General features: G+C 41.5%; 1 long non-coding RNA gene across 1 annotated transcript in view; it reads left to right on the plus strand.

The window, feature by feature from the left end:
- The window catches only part of LOC129839430 (uncharacterized), a 200,586-nt gene that overhangs the window by 54,777 nt on the left and 136,302 nt on the right, over positions 1–9,507 (plus strand). The window lies entirely within an intron of this gene.

A 9,507-nucleotide genomic window follows, 5' to 3' on the forward strand; every position in this document is an offset into this window, starting at 1 on the left:
ACCCAAGCTGTATGTTGTGGTAAAGTTATTTTAAAAAATCTAACACAGCGGTTGCATTAAGAACCAGTGTATCTTTCATTTGCCATAAAACAAGTATTTTTATGTAAAGTTTATGATGAGTTCTTTGGTCAGATTAGGTGAGTGTCCAAAATATCTCCGGACATTCTGGGGAAATGTTGCTACGTATTCACAATGTATAATCACGATTTGCAGCTCTAAAAATGCAAATTTTCGAACAAAACATAAATGTATTGTATAACATGATGTTATAAGACTGTCATCTGATGAAGTTGTCCAAAGGTTAGTGATTCATTTTATATATATTGCTGGTTTTTGCGAAAGCTAACTTTGCTGTGAATAAACGCGTTTGTGTGTTTGGCTATTGTGGTAAGCTAATATAATTCTATATTGTGTTTTCGCTGTAAAACACTTAAAAAATCGGAAATATTGGCTGAATTCACAAGATGTTTATCTTTCATTTGCTGTACACCATGTATTTTTCATAAATGTTTTATGATGAGTATTTATGTATTTCACGTTGCTCTCTGTAATTATTCTGGCTGCTTTGGTGCTATTTTTGATGGTGGCTGCAATGTAAAACTATGATTTATACCTCAAATATGCACATTATCGAACAAACATAAATGTATTGTATAACATGTTATAAGACTGTCATCTGATGAAGTTGTTTCTTGGGTAGTGACTAATTTTATCTCTATTTTGTCGGTTTTGTGAAAGCTACCTATGCGGTGGAAACATGGTGAAAATATGCGGTTGTGTGTTTGGCTATTGTGGTTAGCTAATAGAAATACATATTGTGTTTTCGCTGTAAAACATTTTAAAAATCGGAAATGATGGCTGGATTCACAAGATGTTTATCTTTCATTTGGTGTCTTGGACTTGTGATTTCATGAAAATTATATTTATGATATTCCTGTCCCGTTAGGCTAGGCTATGCTAGTCAGCTTTTTTGATGAGGAGGATCCCGGATCCGGGAGGGTGATGAAGTAGAGGAACTTAATAGGAACCAAGGAAGTTAGTACTACATTAATTAGTAAATACAAAATCACAACATGTAATTATATAGATAAGTACAAGTAAGTAAGAAGGTACGTACAACTAAGTACCAGTTATTAACTATACCTAGTCACGCCACTACTTCAATTTAAATAAAATAAACACCAAGGAACATATAGTCACAAAATGTATTTATATAGTAAAACATTTTATTCCCAAAAGTAAGTACAAGTAAGAACCAACATATTACTATATAAATACGTAGTCACAGCAGTCTCTTTTAAAGTAATACCTAAGAATCACCAATGAACATACATGGTAATTTATAATTTATTACCATATAAATACCCCCAAAAATACCTTCAAGTCATCTCTCCTGTTGTTTCTATGTACTTTACATTTAGTTACCATGTATGTTCGTGGTATCAGGGATGTAAAATTAAGTGGTTTCTGTTTCCACGTAGATACAATTTAGTTACTAGGTACCATTGCATTGGACGACTCCATTCCATGAAGACAACATCAAATCTGTCCGTGATCTTACTCTGTTGTTACAGGGTACCACCTTCACACTTACAGGGTACCACCTTCACACTTACAGGGTAAGTAGGAGGTAAGAGGCGTGTAAAAAAATAATTGGTGTCTGTTTCCACATAGATACAGTGTAGTTATTTGTGAGGTACCACTGCATTGGACGAAGAGAACAAAGTGATCCAGTTTGCCAAAGTGGGGACCTTTTTTTGCATTAAAGACAAGCACACAATTCAGAGTGAAGTTTATTTAACGTAAATCAACCAAACAAACCTAAGTAGAAACAAATTTGTACTCGCAATCAGAACGAGCTAGCATAACAACAAACGCTTTTGATTCCTAGTTAGCCTCGTGGAAAACAGTTTATGGGATTGAGCTAAGTAGCAGCGAATATGTTGATCTATTATGAGCAATTGTGAGCAACTGAAGAGGATGGAGAGCCTCACAAGTTTGACAAAATTACCTCACACTCTTACAAAAAAGGTTATCTTGGGTTCTATATAGAACCTCGTGGTTCTTTGGACAAGATATAAAAAAAGGTTCTTCATTTAAAAAAACAGTGAAGGAAAAGTACCTTCCCAATCCCAGAGTATTATGCAGTCCCTCCAGGATTTTTCAATTTGGCGATCACAACATTTTCCCACATATTTTGCAAGAGCACTATTAAGACAGTTAAATCATAGCAATATGACCACATACAACGGTCCGATAACTGCAATATAAAAGAGGGCTAGCAATTTTAACCAATCAGCACACGTTTACTGCATTAAAATAGTTAAATCAAACAACACGTCAACAAACCTTTTTATTTAGAAATAGTGTAAATTCAAGTAGCTTTAAAATCAAAATAGGTCCCTACTTTTCAGGTAGCCATAGGATTAGTCTCTTTTGAGGGACAACACATTTTCCTCGATCTAGGTACCAAGGTTACTTTAGTTTACAACTCAGAGGAGAAACTCAGTCTCCATAGTGACAGTGGCTTACAGGTAAAGTCTCTGGTCTCAGGTGAGAACAACCCGATCAACAACTCCATCTCTTGGCTCCAAAGTCAAAGTTGCTCACCGTGCTGGAACTGCCAAAGTCGTCTAGGATTCCATTCTGTGTGCGGACCCCCAAAACCCCTCTGCAATCAAGATGATCTTGAGGAAGGTTGGTTGTCCAGGTTCATCTCAGAAGGCTGTGTCGAGTCCTGTGCTGACCCAGGTGGCCTTGCAGTGACCAGGCCTGATGCAGGGTGCTGTGCAGCATGTGGAGGCCAGTGCCAATGCCAGTCAGGTGTCCGAGTAGGAGTGGCAGTCTGTGTCTTTGTCAATAACAGCTGGTGCATGAAATCTAATATTAATGAAGTCTCAAGATTTTTCTTGCCTGAGGCAGAGTATCTCATGATAACCTGTAGACCACTCTATTTCTCAATAGAGTTTTCATCTATATTTTTCGTAGCTGTCTATTTACCACCACAAACCGATGCTGGAACTAAGACCGCACTCAACGAGCTATATAAGGCCGTAAGCAAACAAGAAAATGCTTATCCAGAGTTGGCGCTCCTAGAGGCCGGGGACATTAATGCAGGGAAATTTAAATCTGTTTTACCTCCCAAGAACCTTGCTTACCTCCTCCGGAGCGCTACACTGGAGATTCTGGAACCTGCCGGGCTTTTCTCTCCCAGTGCTCCCTCATCTGTGAGCTGCAGCCTTCTTTATTCCCCTCGGACCGCTCAAAGATAGCGTACCTCATAACACTGATGTCTGGGAGGGCAGTCGCCTGGGCTAAGGTGGTGTGGGAGTCCACCGTTTTCCTCAGTCTGGAGGAGTTTGGCGGAAGTACGAAAAGTGTTAGATTCTCCTTTGTCTGGGAGAGAGGCTGCTCGTAAGCTGCTCCAACTACGTCAAGACTCCCGAAGTGTGGCTAAGGAGGGAGAGGGAGTCTGTTACCAGTTCTCTTGGAAATCATCGAGGGCTGTCGACCCGCCTCCTACGGAGCCCATGCAACTGGGCAGGGCCAGATTGTCCCCCGCTGAGCACTTGCGCAGCCTTACAGTGTCTTGCTAAAGTATTACAATCTGTAATTTAAATCGATTTTTATTTGGATATCATGTAATGGACATACAAAATAAGCCAGATTGGTGAAGTGAAATGAAAAAAATAACTTGTTAAAAAATATATATATATTTTAAACGGAAAAGTGGTGCGTGAAGTCACACAATTAGTTAGATTGCACACGTGGATTTTATTTAAGTGTCACATGATCTCAGTATATATACACCTGTTCCGAACGGCCCCAGCGTCAGCAACACCACTAAGAAAGGGGCACTACCAAGCAAGCTGCACCATGAAGACCAAGGAGCTCTCCAAGGTCAGGGACAAAGTTGTGGAGAAGTAAAGATCAGGGTTGGATTATAAAAAAAATATCAGAAACTTTGAACATCCCACGCAGCACCATTAAATCCATTATTGAAAAATGGAAAGAATATGGCACCACAACAAACCTGCCAAGAGAGGGCTGCCCACCAAAACTCACGGACCAGGCAAATAGGGCATTAATCAGAGGCAACAAAGAGACCAAAGATAACTCTGAAGGAGCTGCAAAGCTCCACAGCGGAGATTTGAGTATCTGTACATAGAACCACTTTAAGCTGTACACTCCACAGAGTTGGGCTTTACGGAAGAGTGGCCATAAAAAGTCACTGCTTAAAGAAAGAAATAAGCAAACATGTTTGGTGTTCGCCAAAAGGCATGTAGGAGACTCCCCAAACATATGGAAGAAGGTACTCTGATCAGATGAGACTAAAATTTAGCTTTTTGGTCATCAAGGAAAATGCTAATTCTGGCGCAAATCCAACACCTCTCATCACCCCGAGAACACCATCCCCACAGTGAAGCATGGTGGTGGCAGCATCATGATGTGGGGATGTTTTTCATTGGCATGGACTGGGAAACTGGTCAGAATTGAAGGAATAATGGATGGTGCTAAATACAGGGAAATTCTTGAGGGAAACCTGTTTCAGTCTTCCAGAGATTTGAGACTGGGACTGAGGTTCACCTTCCAGCAGGACAATGACCCTAGGCATACTGCTAAAGCAACACTCGAGTGGTTTAAAGGGACCATTTAAATGTCTTGGAATGGCTTAGACAAAGCACAGACCTCAATCCAATTGAGAATCTGTGGTATGACTTAAAGATTGCTGTACACTAGCGGAACCCATCCAACTTGAAGGAGCTGGAGCAGTTTTGCCTTGAAGAATGGGCAAAAATCCCAGTGGCTAGATGTGCCAAGCTTATAGAGACATACCCCAAGAGATTTGCAGCTGTAATTGCTGCAAAAGGTGGCTCTACAAAGTATTGACTTTGGAGGGGTGAATACTTTTGCACGCTCAAGTTATGTTTTTTTGTGTTATTTCTTGTTTGTTTCATGATAAAAAATATTTGCATCTTCAAAGTGGTAGGGATGTTGTGTAAATCAAATGATACAAAACCCCCAACAATCAATTTAAATTCCAGGTTGTAAGGCAACAAAATAGGAGACCTGCTTTTTCTGTTGCCAATTTGTCATGAAGTCCTACCATCATATTCCTGTGTTTCCTGTGCTTTAGTTTTAGTTTTTCCTAGTCTTCCCAGTTCTGAACTTTCTGCCTGTCCTGACCCTGATCCTGCCTGCCATCCTGTACCTACCTGACTCTGATTTGGATTACAACTCTTTGCCTGCCTTGACTTACCTTTTGCCTACCCCTTGTACTGTAATAAACTCTGAGACTCGTACTATCTGCCTCTTGTGTCTGCATCTTAAGCTGAGCCATGAAAGGAGGAGGTCAAAGATCCGTCAGTGTGTTGCCAGGATAACAACTTCTCCCTCAACGTGATCAAGACAAAGGAGATGATCGTGGACTACAGGAAAAGGAGTGTTGAGCACGCCCCCATTCTCATCGACGGGGCTGTAGTGGAGCAGTTGAGAGCTTCAAGTTCCTTGGTGTCCACATCACCAATGAACTGTCATGGTCCAAACATACCAAGACAGTCATGAAGAGGCCACGACAAAGCTTATTCCCCCTTAGGAGACTGAAAAGATTTGGCATGGGTCCTCAGATCCTCTACAGCTGCACCATCGAGAGCATCCTGACTGTTTGCATCACCGGCTGGTATCGCAACTGCTCGGACCGCAAGGCACTACAGAAGGTAGTGCGTACAGCCCAGTACATCACTGGAGCCAAGCTTGCTGCCATCCAGGACCTCTATACCAGGCGCTGTCAGAGGAAGGCCCTAAAAATTGCCAAAGACTTCAGTCACCCTAGTCAAAGATGGTCTCTCTGCTACCGCATGTCAAGCGGTACCGGAGTACCAAGTATAGGTCCAAAAGATTCTTAACAGCTTCTAACCCCAAGCCATAAGACTCCTGAACAGCTAACCAAATGGCTACCCGGACAATTAATTTGCATTTTTACGCCGCTGCTACTCTCTGTTTATAATCTATGCATAGTCACTTTACATCTACCTACATGTACATATACCTCAATTACCTCGACTAACCTGTGCCCCCACACATTGACTCTGTACCGGTACCCCTTGTACAGTTAAAGTCGGAAGTTTACATACACCTTAGCCAAATACATTTAAACTCAGTTTATCACAATTCCTGACATTTAATCCTAGTAGAAATTCCCTGTCTTAGGTCAGTTAGGATCACCACTTTATTTGAAGAATGTGAAATGTCAGAATAATAGTGGAGAGAATGATTTATTTATTTCAGATTGTATTTCTTTCTTCACATTCCCAGTGGGTCAGAAGTTTACATACACTCAATTAGTATTTGGTAGCATTGCCTTTACATTGTTTAACTTGGGTCAAACATTTCGGGTAGCACTCCACAAGCTCCCCACAATAAGTTGGGTGAATTTTGACCCATTCCTCCTGACAGAGCTGGTGTAACGGAGTCAGGTTTGTATGCCTTCTTGCTCGCGCTTTTTCAGTTCTGCCCACAAATTGAGGTCCGGGCTTTGTGATGGCCACTCCAATACCTTGACTTTGTTGTCCTTAAGCCATTTTGCCACAACTTTGGAAGTATGCTTGGGGTCATTGTCCATTTGGAAGACCCATTTGTGACCAAGCTTTAACTTCCTGACTGATGTCTTGAGATGTTGCTTCAATATATCCACATAATTTTCCACCTCATGATGCCATCTATTTTGTGAAGTGCACCAGTCCCTCCTGCAGCAAAGCACCCCCACAACATGATGCAGCCACCCCCGTGCTTCACGGTTGGGATGGTGTTCTTCGGCTTGCAATCCTCTCCCTTTTTCCTCCAAACATAACGATGGTCATTATGGCCAAACAATTCCATTTCTGTTTCATCAGACCAGAGGACATTTCTCCAAAAAGTATGATCTTTGTCTCCATGTGCAGTTGCAAACTGTAGTCTGGCTTTTTTATGGTGGTTATGGAGCAGTTGCTTCTTCCTTGCTGAGCGGCCTATCAGGTTATGTCGATATAGGACTCGTTTCACAGTGGATATAGATACTTTTGTACCTGTTTCCTCCAGCATCTTCATAAGGTGTTCTGGGATTGATTTGCACTTTTCGCACCAAAGTACGTTCATCTCTAGGAGACAGCGGCGGGCGTCGGAGCCTGTGTGGTATGATTCCACCTTATTCCTATATTGTCATTTTGTTCGTTTGATGACTCTGCAGAGGTCGTAGCGGGACTGCTTGTACTTGGTTGTGTTCCTGTCATCCGTAGCCTCAGGGTTGTCTGCGGTAGCCCTGTGTGTGGTAGCATTGTCCTTTAGCTTAGCGCCAACCTCTGTGTTAATTGAATGGGAGAAGCAGTGAACTTTCACTGTGGGGACAACGTCGCCGATGCATTTCCTTATGAAGCCGGTGACGGAGGTGGTTAGCTCGTCGATGTTCCAATCAGCGCTAGAAAGCAGTCCTGTAACATAATCTCTGATTCTGATTACCATTTCTCAACGGAGTGAGTCACGGGTACTTCTTGTAAACAGTACGGAGTCATGATCTGATTTTCCGTATGGCGGACGAGGTATGCCTGCTTGTGGGAAGAGTAACAGTGGTCTAGGACTTTATCGACTGCCCCTAGTGGTGAAGGAGACGTGTTGATGGAAGTTGGGCATCACGTGTCTTAATGATGCAGAAGTAAAATTGCCGTAAACAGTCTCCGGATGTAAGTTTTCCTGCTTGTTTTTGGCCTCGTATAGTTCGTTAAGTGCCAGCGTGTTATATTTCTTGTCCTGAGGTCGAATGTATACAACAGTCACGATAATAGCTGAAACCTCCCTCGGGAATTAGAAGGATTTCACCATCAGGTATTCCAAGACGAGTGAACAATGGGTCAAGACTACCACTGCGCTCGAGTCAGCAAACCATTTGTTGTAGATAAGAATGGAACCCCCCACCCCCTCTTAATTCCCGGACTCTACTCTCCTGTGAATGGAGAATAGCCAAGGGGGATATCTTGTCTGAAAGCCATGTTTCAGAAAAGCAGAGGATATTGCCGTTATGAGAGTCCGGTTGGTAGCAAATCCGCGATCGGAGGTCATCCATCTTATTATGAAGTGATTGGCAATAGAATGGAGGGAAGAGGTGAACGGTTTTCCCTTTGCCTTAATCTTGCCAGGCCTCCCCGTCTCCTGCCTCTGTAACACCAACGTTTCTGCTTGCATACCCTGAAAATTGGGTTGGAATTACAGAGACAGCCCAGGGCAGATGAGTCGATGTCGAAGCCGCAATTGGGGTAAGTAACTGCTGATCTGATGTTCAAAAGTTATTGTCGGTTATAAGAAATGATAGTAGATACATTTCGTGAAAACAAAGTAAAAATAAACTCCAAAAGAATCACAAAATAGCAAAGTTGGGTCAGAGCTCGCCAATCGAGTAATACATTCTTATATTTTGTGTTATGATAAATACTAACATATGTGTTAAACTCATAAGCCATTGATGAATGGGCAACTCACATTGCACAGTGCGCACACATACAGTGCCTTCAGAAAGTATTCACACCCCTTGAATTTTTCCACATTGTTACAAAGTGGGATTAAAATGGATTTAATTGTATAGTTTTTGTCAAAGATCTACACAAAATACTCTGTCAAAGTGTAAGAACATTAAAAAAAATCTCTAACATTTCTGAAAAATAAAACACTATTAGAGCTTGATTAGTTAAGTGTTCAACCCCCGAGTCAATACATGTTGGAAGCTTACAGCAGATTATAGCTGTGAGTCTTTCTGGGTAAATCTCTAAGAACTTTCCACACTTGTATTGTACAACATTTTCCCATTGTTCTTTTCAAAATTCTTCAAGCTCTTTCAAATTGATTGTTGATCATTGCTAGACAACCATTTCCAGGTCTTGCCATAGATTTTCAAGAAGATTTAAGTGAAAACTGTAACTGGGCCACTCAGGAACATACACTGTCTTCTTGGTAAGCAACTCCAGTGTAGATTTGGTCTTGTGTTTTAGGTTATTGTCCTGCTGAAAGGTGAATTCATCTCCCAGTGTCTGGTGGAAAGCAGACTGAAAAAAAAAATCCTTTAAGATTTTGCCTGTGCTTAGCTCCATTCCGTTTCTTTTTCTTCCTAAAAACTCCCCTGTCCTAGAGATTACAAGCATAACCATAACATGACGCAGTCACCACTATGCTTGAAAATATGGAGAGTGCTACTCAGTAATGTGTTGTATTGGATTATCCCCAAACATCATATTTTTTATGCAAGACAAAAAGTTAATTGCTTTGCCACAATTTTTGCAGTATTACTTTAGTGCCTTGTTGCAAACAGGATGCATGTTTTGGAATATTTTTTCTGTACAGGCTTCCTTTTCACTCTGCCAATTCGGTTAGTGTTGTGGAGTAACTACAATGTTTTTGATCCATTCAGTTTACTATCACAGCCAATAAACTCTAACTGTTGGCGGTTTCCTTCCTCTCCGGCAACTGAGTTAGGAAGGACGTCTG

The sequence above is a fragment of the Salvelinus fontinalis genome, chromosome 3, assembly GCF_029448725.1.
Source record: "Salvelinus fontinalis isolate EN_2023a chromosome 3, ASM2944872v1, whole genome shotgun sequence".
Taxonomy (NCBI): Eukaryota; Metazoa; Chordata; class Actinopteri; order Salmoniformes; family Salmonidae; genus Salvelinus; species Salvelinus fontinalis.